At 41.1% G+C, this 11893-nt stretch overlaps 1 non-coding gene across 1 annotated transcript; it reads right to left on the reverse strand.

The window, feature by feature from the left end:
- Window positions 1–4130: 4130 nt before the first annotated feature.
- Window positions 4131–4237, reverse strand: LOC141694105 (small nucleolar RNA R71). The gene has a single exon (XR_012563434.1). It is a non-coding gene; the product is annotated as a small nucleolar RNA R71 (small nucleolar RNA).
- Between the last annotated feature and the right edge of the window lie 7656 nt (window positions 4238–11893).

Raw genomic sequence — 11893 nt, forward strand, 5'->3', positions numbered from 1 at the left:
TATATTCGAGTTGAACATTTTTATTTCGAGAAAAAGGTTCAAGAATTCCATTCAACCCCCCCCCCCTTCTGTAATTCTTGTTATATTGTTAAGGGACTAACAATTGGTATCAGAGCAAACTCTTAATCTACAAAGAGTTTAAAGATCAAAACAATTCAGCAAGATGAACAAGAAAGACGTTGGAGTCAAGATTCCTTTTCTAGATAAAGATAATTACCATCATTGGAAGGTAAAGATGCATCTTCATATGCTTTCTCAAGATGAGGCCTATGTGGACTGTATAGAAAGAGGCCCTCATGTTCCAATGAGAGCTGCAACAGGAAACAAGCCATCAGTTCCCAAGCCAAGGCACGAATGGTCTGATCCTGACATTGAACAAGTCAGGAAGGATAAAAAGGCCATGAACATTCTGTTCAATGGAGTTGATGCAGACATGTTTGACAACATTATCAACTGCAAAACTGCCAAGGAAGTCTGGGATACTATACAGATAATATGTGATGGCACTGAACAAGTTAGAGAAAACAAGATGCAGCTCTTGATTCAGCAATATGAGCATTTTCACAATGAGGAAAGTGAGTCACTCACTGACATTTTTAGTAGATTTCAAAAACTTCTAAATGCTCTTAAGTTGCATGGAAGAGTCTATTAGACTAAAGACTCTAATCTGAAATTCCTTAGATCTCTTCCAAAGGAATGGAAACCAATGACAGCCTCATTAAGAAACTCACAAGATCATAAAGAGTTTACTATGGAAAGACTGTATGGCATCCTGAAGACCTATGAGCTTGAGATAGAGCAGGATGAAAGGATGGAGAGAGGAAAGAAGAAAGGAGGATCCATTGCACTAGTTGCTAATTTGGAAAAGGAGAAGGAAGTGAAGATGGAAGCTGTTGAGTCAATTTCTAAGGTCTGTGAGAACAAGGGCAAGGGGCTTGCAGTAGAAAGTGAAAATTCATTGAGCCAAGATGACATGGAGGACATTGATGAGCACCTAACATTTCTTTCCAGGAGATTTGCCAAGCTCAAGTTCAAGAAGAACTTTGGAGCAGCCAAGCCAAATAGAAACATGGTGGATAAGTCAAAATTCAAATGTTTCAAATGTGGCTTAGCAGGGCATTTTGCAAATGAGTGTAGAAAGTCAGATTCTAGTAAGAAAAGGTTTGAGTCTGTGGATTATAAGCAAAAATACTTTGATCTACTCAAACAAAAGGAAAGGGCTTTTATTACACAAGAGAATGACTGGGCAGTAGATGGTTTGGATGAAGATGAAGATGTCAGCTATGTCAATCTAGCCCTAATGGCCAAGTCTGATGAAACAGATACAAGTTCCTCAAGCAATCAGGTAATTACTACAAACCTTGCACATTTATCTAAAGCTGAGTGTAATGATGCCATAAATGACATGTCTACAAAATTATATCATTTGCGTGTTACACTTAAGTCTCTTACTAAAGAAAATGCTAAAATCAAAGAAAACAACTTGTTTTTAAGTGAGAGGAATAATGTGCTTGAGTCTCAGTTTGTTGATTTTGAGAAATTAAGAATTGAGTGTAAGATTGCCAAGGAGGAATTAACTAAGTCCTTGAAAAAGGAAGAAATTTTAAAGAAGCAGCTCGAGCGTGAATAAGAGGTGATTAAAGCATGGAAAACATCCAGGGATGTCCATGCTCAAATCACCAAAGTTCAAGGAATTGAGTCTTTTTGTGATGAATCCTGGAAAAAGAGCAAAGAGAAACTAGAACCTAATTTGGTAGATGGTTTGCTAACAGATGTAGACTCGACGGATGATGAGAACTATCCGTCGAAAAACAAAAAGTGTTATCCGTCGAAAGATGAAAATCCTTATCTGTCGGCTGTGAGCAAGCCCATTAGCAAAGCCAAACTAATCAAGCTGAATGAGAAGTATGGGTCCGTTTCCAAGAACTTTGTTTCAGGAGAGTCAAGTCAAGTTAAGAAAGGGAAAAAGGGTAATGTTGGTCACATGACTGTCAAACAGTTAAGTGACAGACCTGAGAAAATTGAGGTAAAAATAGAGACTAAAAGGAAAAACAATAGGAATGGTGATAAGTGGCATTTTATACCACTTAGAACGTCTTAAAATGGCTTAAATTGGTGTCTTGAAATCAAGTATTTTGTGTATTTGATGCGTTTTTCTAGTGTTTATGCGTTTCAGGGTATTAGTTGCATTTCGGGGGAGTAATCATCAAGAATAAGCCTTGGCATGTGTTCATCATTGAGAGAGGGAAGAAATGGGCAGATTACGGCGAAGGAACGGAGCAAACTCAGGAATTTTCCAGAAGGGTCCTGAGCGCCCGCTCAACTATGCTTAGCGGCCGCGCAGGGTCGGGGAAAAAAATAATTTATTTTAGGACTTCTATTTCTGTTTGGCTTCCACTTCTATGTAATCTGAGTTTTATGGGACTATTATATAAGTAGATTTGGAGACATTTTCAAGGAGAGGATCGTGGTATTACGCAAGGAGCAAAGGAGATAAGGAAGAAGACCGTTTAGTGCACAGCAACGAAGAGGAAGCATATTTTCTTGTGATTCTTGTTTCGTTGTAACGTTGGATGCTAGTTTTCTTACCTTGAACCTATTTACTCTTGTGACGTACTCTGATTTAATATAATTAGTTTAGTTATATTTTCTTGTGTTTATTTATCACGATTTTATATGAACCCATGATGACGATAAGTGCTATTATGGGCTAATCGTGATCATGGGGTTGCAACGGATTTATTATGGAATTCTTTAGTTAATTGTTTAATACTTTAGTGTGTGATGATTGTATGATATCTAGTTTTGGTTGTGCGTATTCGTCTTATGTGCGTCGCGAACATATAAGATAGGGTGTTAATCTCTTGTGAAGCGACGGTGGATCTTGAGATTTAGAACTTGCCATGCTAGCATAGGTTCATGTACGTTGTGCATGATTAGTGGGTAACTCTAACAGTTTTATTTGCCCTATGTAATCAAAAGGAATAACTTGTGCTTAAATCGTTGTGTTGTCAATTTCTGTAGACATATAGGAACTCAACATAATTGATGACTATTCAACTTCTATCTTGATTGTGGATGTTGGTAGAATGGTATTAGTACAATGAAAGTTGGCTTTTATCAGTTTTGTGTTATTCGATTAATATCATCACTGTCACATGCTAAAGGTAATAATAATGACTATTGAAGGAAGTAGTAATGAAGTTGTGATCTTATGAGTGTTTAATTATTGATAATTTGAAGTGTTAATTAAGTGATTAATTAAGTAGTTAATTGTAGTAAATATTTAGTCAACAATTCTAAGTGTTAGTGTCTTAACATTGAGAAGTAATCATACATTGGTGAGTGAGTTTAATTAGACAATAATTAGTCTGAGTCTCTGTGGGAACGAACTAGAAAGTATTCTATATTACTTGTGAACGCGTATACTTGCGTGAATATTAGCGCGTGTTTTCGCCCTAACAAGTTTTTGGCGCCGCTGCCGGGGACTCGGCGTATTTGTTTAGTTTATGTACTTACCATCATTGGTCATTAGGACTCAGTGATTAGGACGTAGTAGTTACTTATTGTTTCCGGTTGTGTTTCAGGTACTTTAGCAAGCGTTTATACAAACTCGTTCTCATACTCGCAAGAGGACTTTAGATACAGCTGAGGAGACAGACGAAGTTCTTGATATTCCGGAGAAGTTAGATTTTGAAGATTCGGATTCAGGAACTGAGCGGAAAGAACCAGTAAACATGGGTGATCGTATTGTTCAAGCTGATCCAGCTCTTATGGATTTTTCTCGGCCAAAAATTGATGACATTCAGTCAAACATTCTTCATCCGGCTATTCAAGCTAACACCTTTGAAATCAAGTCGGGCACTATTCAGATGGTGCAGAATTCTGTTTCTTTTGGAGGAGCGGCGACTGAAGACCCCAACATGCACATAAGGAATTTTGTCGAGATCTGCAGCACTTTTAAGTATAATGGCGTGACTGATGAGGCTATCAAGTTGAGGCTTTTCCCATTCTCACTGAGGGACAAGGCTAAAGACTGGTTACATTATGAACCAGCTGGGTCCATCACTACGTGGCAAGATCTTGCGCAAAAGTTTCTGGTGAAGTTTTATCCGATGGCAAAGACTGCTGCTATGAGGAGTGCTCTTACTCAGTTTGTGCAGCAACCTACAGAATCTATGTGCGAGGCTTGGGAACGCTACAAGGAAATGTTGAGAAAATGTCCACATCATGGAATACCTGATTGGATGGTGATCACTGGTTTCTATAATGGTTTGGGGGCCCGATCTCGGCCCATGCTCGATGCAGCAGCTGGAGGCGTCTTATGGGCTAAAAGCTATACTGAGGCGTATAATCTTATAGAGACTATGGCTGCAAATGAGCATCAAAACCCAACTCAGAGGATGACGTCAGGTAAGGTAGCAGGTATTCTGGAAGTTGATGCAGCCACCGCTATTGCAGCCCAGTCAAGCGCTATCAATGAAGGTTGATTCTCTGGCTACATATGGAGTTAATCAAATAGCTATGGTTTGTGAGCTTTGTGCAGGTTCTCATGCTACGGATCAGTGTTCTCTTGTCAATGAATTTGTTCAGTATGTGAATAATTATAATCGACAACAGCAGCCTGTGCCAGCGACCTATCATCCTAATAACAGAAATCATCCAAATTTCAGCTGGGGGAATAATCAGAATGTTATTCAGCCACCATATCAGCAAGGAGTGAGTAAACAGTTTAACCCACCTGGATTCCAGCAACCACAGCAGTATGCTACAAGGCAATCATATCCTCAATAGGGAAATACAGCTGCACCTACTAGTGCTGATTTTGAGGAACTTAAGCTGTTATGCAAGAGTCAGGCGGTTTCTATCAAGACCTTGGAAAATCAAATCGGTCAATTAGCCAATGCAGTGCTCAATCGTCAACCTGGCACTCTTCCCAGTGACACGGAAGTACCAGGCAGGAAGGAAGCTAAAGAGCAAGTCAAGGCTATTACCTTAAGGTCTGGAAAAGTTGCTGATGTTGAAAAGGCAAAAGAAGGAGAAGCTGAAATTAGAGATGAAGAAGCTAACCAAAAGGAGAAAGCGGTGGAACCAAGGAAGACTACTATTGAACACACTCTGCCTGAGGCTAATACAGGGGAGAAACAGCTCTATCCTCCACCACCTTTTCCTAAGAGATTGCAGCAACAAAAGCTGGATAGACAGTTCGGTAAGTTTCTGGAGGTGTTCAAGAAACTTCACATCAATATACCTTTCGCTGAGGCTCTGAAGCAAATGCCTAGTTATGTGAAGTTTATGAAGAGTATTCTTTTAAGGAAGGTGAAACTGGATGACCTTGAGACCGTTGCTCTCACGGAAGAATGCAGCGCTGTTCTGCAGCAAAAGTTACCACCAAAACTGAAAGATTCAGGTAGCTTCACCATTCCTTGCACCATTGGCAATTTGACTTTTGACAAGTGCCTTTGTGATTTGGGAGCAAGCATTAATCTGATGCCGTTATCGATCTTTAAAAAGATGGATCTGCCTGATCCAAAACCCACATACATGTCTCTACAATTGGCTGATCGTTCCATTACTTACCCAAGGGGCATAGTGGAGGATGTGCTTGTTAAGGTGGATAAGCTCTTCTTTCCTGCAGATTTTATTATTCAGGATTTTGAGGAAGATAAGAAGATTCCCATAATCTTGGGAAGACCTTTCTTGGCTACTGGCCGTACCTTGATAGATGTACAAAAAGGTGAACTTACTATGCGGGTACAAGATCAGGATGTGACCTTCAACGTATTCAAGGCAATGAAATTCCCTACAGAAGATGAGGAGTGCTTTAAGGTGGATGTGATTGATTCTGCGGTTACTTCGGAACTCGATCGCATGCTAATGTCTGACGCATTGGAAAAGGCCTTAGTGGGGGATTTTGACAGCGACGATGAAGATGGCAACGAGCAATTACAATATCTGAACGCTTCTCCCTGGAAGCGAAAGCTGGACATGCCATTTGAATCTCTTGGTACCTCTGACCTCAAGAATGCTGAAGGAAAGCTCAAACCATCAATAGAGGAAGCACCTGTCTTGGAGCTCAAGCCATTACCTGAACACTTGAGGTATGCTTTTTTAGGTGATGCATCTACTTTACCTATTATTATTTCATCTGACCTTTCAGGTAGTGAGGAAGATAAGCTCTTAAGGATTTTGAGAGAATTCAAATCGGCTATTGGATGGACCATAACAGACATCAAGGGGATAAGTCCTTCATATTATATGCATAAAATTCTGCTAGAGGAAGGTAGTAAGCCGACTGTGGAACAGCAGCGAAGACTGAATCCTATCATGAAGGAGGTGGTGAAGAAAGAAATTCTGAAATGGCTGGATGCAGGCATCATTTATCCTATTTCTGACAGCTCGTGGGTAACCCCTGTACAATGTGTACCTAAGAAAGGAGGTATCACTGTGGTAGCAAATGAAAAGAATGAGCTCATCCCCACTCGAACAGTTACAGGATGGAGAGTATGCATGGATTATAGAAAATTGAACAAAGCCACAAGGAAGGATCACTTCCCTCTTCCATTTATTGATCAGATGCTTGACAGGTTGGCGGGTCATGAGTATTTTTGTCTTCTGGATGGTTATTCAGGGTATAATCAGATTTGTATTGCACCAGAGGATCAGGAAAAGACTACCTTCACTTGTCCATTTGGCACGTTTGCTTTTCGCAGAGTTTCGTTTGGGTTATGTGGCGCCCCGACCACTTTTCAGAGATGTATGATGGTTATATTCTCTGACATGATTGGAAATAATGTCGAAGTGTTCATGGACGACTTCTCCGTCTTTGGACATTCATATGATGAATGTTTGAATAATCTGCGTGCCGTACTCAAAAGGTGCGTGGAAACTAATTTGGTGCTCAATTGGGAGAAATGTCATTTTATGGTGCGTGAAGGCATTATTCTTGGGCATAAGGTCTCTAACAAGGGTCTGGAGGTGGACAAGGCCAAGGTGGGAGTCATTGAAAATCTTCCACCACCTAATTCTGTGAAAGGAATCCGTAGTTTTCTTGGTCATGTGGGTTTTTTATCGGTGATTCATCAAGGACTTTTCAAAGATATCTAAGCCGTTGTGCAATTTGCTTGAGAAAGATGTGCCTCTCAAATTTGATGAGGAATGTTTGGCAGCATTCGAGACTCTCAAGAAGAGTTTGACCACTGCACCAGTTATTACAGCACCAGATTGGAAAGAACCATTTGAGATGATGTGTGATGCGAGTGATTATGCGGTAGGTGCAGTTCTGGGACAGCACAAGAAAAATCTCTTCCATGTGATCTACTATGCGAGTAAGACTTTAAATGGGGCCCAAATAAACTACACCACTACTGAGAAGGAGCTATTGGCTATAGTCTTTGGTTTCGAGAAATTTCGATCTTATCTACTTGGTACAAAAGTAACAGTATTCACTGATCATGCGGCTATTCGCTATCTGGTTTCCAAGAAGGATTCGAAGTCGAGACTCATTCGTTGGGTGCTTTTACTGCAGGAATTTGAGTTAGAGATCAAGGATAGAAAAGGTACTGAGAATCAAGTAGCTGACCATCTCTCTAGGTTGGAGAATCCCGATTCTACTTCACAAGATAGGACATTAATCAATGAATCTTTTCCGGATGAGCAGTTGTTTGCAGTTGAGGAGGAAGAACCATGGTTTGCAGATATTGTAAACTATCTTGTCAGCAATGTAATGCCTCCTAATTTGACCTCCGCTCAAAAGAAGAAGTTTCTGCATGAGGTGAAGTGGTATATGTGGGATGAACCATATTTGTTTAGACAGGGAGCTGACCAGATCATCAGGAGATATATCCCGTTCTGTGAGACGGAGGGGATATTACGAGACTGCCACTACACGGTTTATGGTGGACACTATGGTGGTGAGAAGACGGCAGCTCGTATTCTGCAAGCAGGTTTTTTTTGGCCCACTTTGTTCAAGGATGCTCATCAGTTTGTTTTAAGGTGTGATCATTGCCAAAGAGTGGGAAATTTGACAAGAAAGGATGAGATGCCATTAAATGTGATGCTTGAAGTCGAGGTCTTTGATGTTTGAGGAATCGACTTCATAGGGCCGTTTATCTCATCTTGCAATAATCAGTACATCTTGCTGGCAGCGACTATGTCTCAAAATGGGTAGAAGTTAAAGCTTTACCGACAAATGATGCAAAGGCAGTGCTAAATTTTCTTCATAAGCAAATTTTCACAAGGTTTGGAACACCTCGGGTAATCATAAGTGATGAAGGGTCGCATTTCTGCAACCGTAAGTTCACTTCTATGATGCAGCGTTATAATGTGAATCATCGAGTGGCTACTGCCTATCATCCGCAAACAAATGGTCAAGCGGAAGTGTCTAACAGAGAGATAAAGCACATTCTAGAGAAGGTTGTTTGTTCGTCAAGGAAGGATTGGTCTTTAAAGCTCGATGAAGCTGTTTGGGCTTACAGAACAATATACAAAACTCCACTTGGTATGTCCCCGTTTCAGTTGGTGTACGGTAAGGGATGTCATCTACCTGTGGAGCTTGAACATAAGGCTTACTGGGCATTGAAAAAGTTAAACCTGGATTTAGATGCAGCTGGTAAGAAAAGAATGCTTCAGCTTAATGAACTTGATGAATTTCGACTTCAAGCGTACGAGAATAATAAAATGTATAAGGAAAAGGTGAAGAGGTGGCACGATAGGAAGCTACATCCCAAGTTATTTGTGCTGGGGCAACAAGTTCTCTTATTCAACTCTCAGCTCCGACTTTTTCCTGGGAAGTTGAAATCAAGGTGGTCTGGACCTTTTATTGTCAAAACTGTGTTTCCACATGGAGCGGTGGAAATTTTTGAGAATGATCCGGACCAAGCATTCAAGGTTAACGGTCAGCGTTTGAAGCACTACTATGGGGACATGGCAAACCGAGAGGTGGCTAGCGCCATTTTGTTGACTACTTGAGAAGGATACGCAACGTCAAGCTAATGACGAAAAAGAAGCGCTGCGTGGGAGGCAACCCATGAATTGTTGTTACAGGAACCCTTAGAAGTTAATAACCTATCCAAAAACACAAAAAAATCAGAAAATCGGGGCTGAAAAAAAAAATTCCAGTGACCCCCTGAGCGCCCGCTCAGCTTTGCTGAGCGACCGCTCAGGGGTCGACTACCAGAAATTTTTTTAGTTCATAAAAAAAAAAGAAAAAAAAAGAAAAAAACCAATTGTAGCCCATAAACCCACGATTTGTTCCCACGACCCCATCATTTTAACCCTTAATCCTCAAACCCTAATCTAATTTAACCTATTCCACACCCTATATATACATACACATATCCTACATATCTCCCACAAACTTCCTACACTTAAACTCTCTCCCAAGCACCAAAACTCAGTTCTTACACACTTTTATTGGAGAATCAATGGCACCCAAAGAGAGCACGGACTATCGATAGCAGCAGCACAGTCCCTACTACTGATTCATCAAGGGGTACTGCTGCAAGGCCTCGGTTGACTGACAGAGCTGGGGAGGAGGAGTACACTAGGCTTTTGGGGAAGCCGATTCTGAAGGAGAGAGGGTTTTTACCATCGGGGAGGGATGGTGAGTTGCTACCCATGATTGCAGAAAAGGGGTGGATAGCTTTTTGTGAGTCGCCCGAAGCAGTACCGATGAGCGTGGTTCGCGAGTTCTATGCGAACGCGAAGGCCGAAAAGAATGGGTTTTCTGTGGTCCGAGGGTTGACGGTTGATTATCACCCTGCGGTGATTCGCCAAGTGATTGGACAGCGAGAGAGGAAGCCCGATGAGGAGAACTAGAATGAGAAGACTGCTGAGGATTTTGACTTGGATTTGATTTGTGCGACTCTATGTAGGCCGGGCACAGTGTGGACCTTCAAGACCGGCACTAATGAATATCGTCACTTCTCGGCAATCGCTATGAACAGGTATGCCCGTGCATGGAATGCATTTATTTGTGCTAATATTTTGCCTTCTTCGCATGCACACGAGGTCACAGTTGAGAGAGCACAGTTGTTGTGGGGAATTCTTCATGAGGATTACTATATGGACCTTGGTGAGTTTATCTACCAAGGAATTCTGAAGTTTTTGAGGGGAGCTAAGCATATGAACATCCTTTATGCATTCACGGTTACGAAGCTGTGCCGAGCAGTAGGAGTGAACTGGCCGGCTCATGAGCAGTTGCAGTTGCCGGCAGCTCCGATTGATTCTGGAACTCACCGGTGGTGAGCCTGAGGAGCATGGGCTGGGTTATCGTCTTCCAGGAGGGCGTCCAGCACGAGGTGCTACTATGGCTAGGCCTGGGCGTGATGAGGGTGGTTCTTCGAGAGCTCAGGAGGGTGCGGGGATGGCTGATACCCAGTATAGGAGTCTTTCACGGCGGATGGATGCCATGTACGAGACGCAGAGCAGGTTTGCTCAGGAGCTCACCCTTGCGTTAGGGACTGCTTTTCGGGGCCTTGGAGCTGATATCCAGTGGCCAGTTTTTGGTGAGGACTCTGCATACCCGCCGCCTGATACTCCACCCACTGAGGGTAATGATGATGATGACTTCGAGTAGGTATACCCTGAGTTCCTTTCTACTACCTTCACTGAGGACAGTGAAGATTTTAAGTTTGGGGGTGGTAGTTAAGGAATACTGTGTGTGTGTCATATAGCTGCATATTCATGATAGTTTAGTTCATATAGTTGCATAATTTATACCATATAGTTTTTTTTATATATAGCTTTAATTATTTATCATGTCATGTAGCTCATGCATTTACCATGATCCCTTTTGCGATGATTTATTAACTGAATTGTGATATTGATGCGAGTGTAGTGATAGCATTAAGTGATATTAAGTCGTGTAGGTTGATATGCATGCTAGAAGCACTTGTAATTCCACTAAGTCTTAGAGAATGCGTAAGGGCTAGATTGTTGTTATGATTTGATTGTTTTCGAGGTCAATCTATTTATTATGCTTAGAATTCGATAATAGGCTCTTAGTGATAAAGGCATGAAAAAGAAAAAAAAATTGGAGTAAAAAAATGGAATTTGTTGCTAGTTGTGGCTAGGCGTCAAATGGCTAGTAGCCGGCTCGCATGTTGTGCGAGTAGTCTAGGGTTGAGCAAGATGGAGCGAAACGCACTTGCTCAGAATTTTCATAAAAAAAAAAATTTGGTGTTTATGCATAATTGATCAAGAGTGGGCTCTTTTCTATTCGAGTTATTAAGTTCTTAAGGGACCTTGTGCCTAGTGACCTAAGGCTTTTAGAGTCTGGGATCCGCTAACCTAACGCTCGTTACATGGATACCATTGTATAAGTCTTTTGTGGACCTCACTCATTGCACGGTCAAATAAGCATTTGTGTTGTGAATAAAAGCATGATTCCGTAATAAGCTCCAGAATTCTTGTAGTGTTGTATATCACTTTGTGCCTAGAATTTTTATTCTTTGTATAATCATGTGATTGTTTTGAGGATAGTCGAGTCATAATAATTGGTCTAGTTCGAAGCATATCTGTTAAGCATTTGCACACACCACGTTTCTGGCTGTATGTCCGTTTGCATGAGTTTTTTTTAATCTTTAGTGTCTAACTGCATTTGTTGAGATGTTGCAATTTGGTTGGTTATTCGTAGTAAGGGGGATCGCTGCATTTTCATATAGATTGCATTCATGCATGTTTTGATTTATTTTGAGTCTGTGACGCTGACGACAAGCATCGATTCAAGTTTGGGGGTGTGATAAGTGGCATTTTATACCACTTCGAACATCTTAAAATGGCTTAAATGGTGTCTTGAAATCAAGTATTTTGTGTATTTGATGCGTTTTTTGTCTAGTTGTTTATGCGTTTCGGATATTAGTTGCATTTCGGGGGAGTAATCATCAAGAAT

The sequence above is a fragment of the Apium graveolens genome, chromosome 10, assembly GCF_009905375.1.
Source record: "Apium graveolens cultivar Ventura chromosome 10, ASM990537v1, whole genome shotgun sequence".
NCBI lineage: Eukaryota > Viridiplantae > Streptophyta > Magnoliopsida > Apiales > Apiaceae > Apium > Apium graveolens.